This window comes from Sinohyriopsis cumingii, chromosome 8 (genome assembly GCF_028554795.1).
Source record: "Sinohyriopsis cumingii isolate HCF-2022 chromosome 8, ASM2855479v2, whole genome shotgun sequence".
NCBI lineage: Eukaryota > Metazoa > Mollusca > Bivalvia > Unionida > Unionidae > Sinohyriopsis > Sinohyriopsis cumingii.
Window position 1 is genome coordinate 10,867,140 of NC_142968.1, and position 4,207 is coordinate 10,871,346.

Here is a 4,207-nt window from a genome sequence, read left to right on the forward strand (position 1 = left end):
GTGGAGTGGCCGAGTGGTCTGAAGCGTTCACCGTTACGGATCACTGCCATCTCACCTCTGTCTGCGTGGGTTCGAGTCTAGGATTCGGCCAATGTGGGTATGTGAGAAAGCTTGCCAGTAGCTTCTCGTGGGTCGGTGGTTCTTCCCGGGTTTTTCCCGGGTTCTTCCTCCACCATTAATACTGGCCGCCATGCATAGCCTATCGTGTGCTGAAAAATGGCGTTAAACCCCACAACAACAACAACAACTCCAATGAGTTTGTATTCGGATTAAAACTTACAAGCGAACGACGCTTTTGAATCGTAGCCTCTCCTCAAAGATTCTTTGATCTAAATACAGATTAGAGTTTAAAAATAATTTCATCGACGGAACTTAAAGACCACATTAAACGAAAGATGACGGTAATATAACGCTAGATCAAGTTTACATGCTTAATAAAATAGCGCAATTTGTATGATTCGAGAATAAACGTTTGAAAATAAGAGTTCAGCGATAATTGTCGGTCTGTTTTGTTTGTTTGTCTGTCTGTACGTACGTATGTATGTATGTATGTATGTATGTATCCATAATTTGCTCTTTAATACCAGCTAAGCTGGAACATCATCTTTTGACGCATCCCAGGGCCAAAAAAATAAAAATGATTGCCACCTCAATCAAACTGGCCTAGTATACACCCATAACCTGCAGTGGTGTTAGAAATGAGGATGGTGTGGTGATGAAGCGTGCAGACAGTGGAACGAAGATATGACGCGGGTTTATGAAACGTCATGTCAGTGACTTCACTGCGTAACTGTTATATTACAAAAGCGTTTAGAAGCGTCACTTTGCAAGAAGTGGTGCTACAGTGTACCAACAACGATTGCGAAGTTATATAACAACATTCACTGAAATCTCTGATCATAAACCCATTACATATCTTCTGATAGGTCACAAATGGACCGCTTCGGTGACCTAAGTGGCTAGTGCCCGTATCGGACACGGGAGGCCGAGGGTTCGAACCCACGCCGATACAAACGAAAAACATAAAAAAAATGGTTGCAGCTGCCTCGCGTGGTGCTCAGCATTAAGAGATTAGTGTTAGGACTGGTCTTCCTGGAGTCAGAATAATGCGACTGGGTGGGACAGGATGCTACGTGACTGCGGCATGATGCCCTAGTTCTAGACATCACTATAAACTGCCACACTGCAGACAGCGTAGTGATTTGACTGAAATTTGTTTAAAGCTACGTTAGAATTCCAAATCACACGCACACACACACACACACGCTCCCAGAAGTTTATAATATCTGTAGAGTGCATCCATAAAGACCACATAGGTATTTTTATTGTATAGATTTAATTTTGTTTGTACAACTGAAACATTTAAATAGCAAGCGTCAAAACAGTCCTTTTTAATAATTCTCATGTTTTCCCCAAGGAACAGCGTTCATTAGTAACCCCACACAAGCCCAGCCCCCACCCCCTTTTATGTTGAAACTGAGCTATTTTCAAATGCCCATTGCACGTTCTAAACATAGCAACCGATGTTATGCTGAAGGAAAGGCACCTGAAACTTTCCACAATTATTCCTGCGATGTCACAAATATATTTTACAGTTTCAAAAGGGATAGAACAATTGAGGTTCATTGAGGTCAAAGGTGAAAGGATAAAATGGATGCCTATTCTTCTAACACTAGAAAGAAAGCGAACTTGCTTCGCCATCATTTATTTCTTAATTTCATTATATCTTAGATATTTTTAAAAGAACTTTTAATTCCCTTTGTTTTGCCACCGCATCGAATCAAAATCAAGACTTAGAAATCTGAAAAATGTTCTTACAAGACCAAGACAATGGAGCACACAACTGGAATGGACTCATACATAAGCAATTTTCCACTTCCGGTCTGTGTTTATACAAATACCTTTCACTCAAACAAACCTGTAATGTCTTCTCTCTGATATATAGTCATACTATTTTTTAATGTTAATTTCACAAAGTATCCTTTTGAAGTCCACAGCCTTTCCATTTTCATCCGACATCTGTATGTAATGTTTTTTTATTTTAATTAACTGACAGAAAGATCCATTGTAAATAATCTATCACCGTTTTAATGGTAAGTGTATTATGCAATACATTCCCCCTTGCACTCCCTGCAGCTTGGATTAGTATTAATTATTGTTCCCATGGAAATTTTTATTCTATTTTACAATATCTTAGATAGCATTTTATAGTCAATGTTTCTGTGTTATTCGATGCCTTTTCCATATCTTCTCTTTCCCTTTACATATTAGTGTCATTACTTCTTTCTTCGTTGTTATCGCCATTTCCTTATTTATTAATATATATTGTTCGACACATATTCTCGAATGCGAGTTAGCTGGTTAACACAGTTTATGTAAAAATTACACAAATGGGAAGCAGAAAAAAAACAAAACAAACAAGAACATGCAAGTTTGAAATTAGACTACGTAATGTTTTATTGTTGTTCTAGGGTTTAACGCCATTTTTCAGCACACGATAGGCTGGCTAATCATGGCGGCCAGTATTAATGGTGGAGGAAGAACTCGGGAAAACCCTGGAAAGAACCACCGACCCACGAGAAGCTACTGACAACCTTTCTCACATACCCACATTAGCCGAATCCGAGACTCGAACCCACGCAGACATAGGTGAGATGGTAGTGATCCATAACGGAGAGCGCTTTAGACCACTCGGCCGCTCGGGGCCCCCTGTTTAGTCGTTAAATGATTAGAGAAACATTATTTGTGGCATTAGTGCCTTTAAGAAAACCCCATTTGACGACGACTGTTGTCTTGGGGTCCTTGGAAATAGGGGAAACTTCCACCTCAAAACCAGCTTCAGGCTCGCTTCACACATAGGTTGCTTGATTCGCTCTGTAGTGAGGTGATGTAAAACTACTGGCGTGTTGCAACAGTACAAGCAGTAGTAATTGTAGTAATAGTAGTAGTAATAATAATAATAATAATAATAACAATAATAATAATAATAATAATAATAATAAAGTGTGTATGTGGTTGATTTGCATTTTTTATTTTCCAGTCATATCGCCACGATATCTGCAGTGTGGCAGTTTATGGTCATGTCGATAGCGAATACTAATACTTGTAAGGACTGTCATTGATATTTCTTTATGAATAAAATTCAAAATCTCAATTTTGTTTTCGTATAACAATTAAATGGACTTCATCTATAAGGTATCACAGTATTTGAATATAATTAAATTTTTAAAAATATATCCCCAATTTTGTACATTCATAGTTTTGTATATATAATTCCCGAGTTTATATATATATATATATATATATATATATATATATATATATATATATATATATATATATATATATATATATATATATATATATATATATATATATATATATATATATATATATATATACAAATAATACTATCATACAGGTTTGAGAATTTTTAATTCGTACTCTACGGAGATTCGAACCAAGGTCCGCGGGTAAACGGCACCCATCGCTTTGCCTGCACACACGAGCCCATATTCCCTCACGACTAAACACAAATCACCAAAAAAGGATGCTGCTCAATCGATGTTATATGCACTCGTGTGTAGCAGACTCATTCGCATGACGACCTTGTAATTAATTCTCATGTATCTACACAGTCATCCCGGGTTCGAATCTCCTTTTAGTACGAATGAAAAATTCTCTAACCTCTATTATAGTATTACTTGTATTGAAATATTAATTATGTCTACTATTATCAAGCATTCTTCTATAGGAATCAAGGGTTAGCATTTTCCGTTCTGTATAGTGTATATTTATAATTCTCTATAATTAATTCTGTATACCTTGATTTTGTTCATATGCTCATTGATGGACGCTGTTTACCCGCAAACCTGGGTTCGAACCTCCATATAGTACGAATTAAAACTTTTCTAACCTTTATGATAGTATTTTTTGTATGAAACTGTTAATTCTGCCTACTATTATCGAGCATTTTTCTATAGAAATCCAGGGATAGCACTTTCCGTTCTGTCCGGTGTATATTTATACTTCTCTCTCTCTCTCTCTCTCTCTCTCTACACACACACACACACACACACACACACACACACACACACACATATATATATATATATATATATATATATATATATATATATATATATATATATATATATATATATATATATATATATATATATATATATATATATATATATATATATAT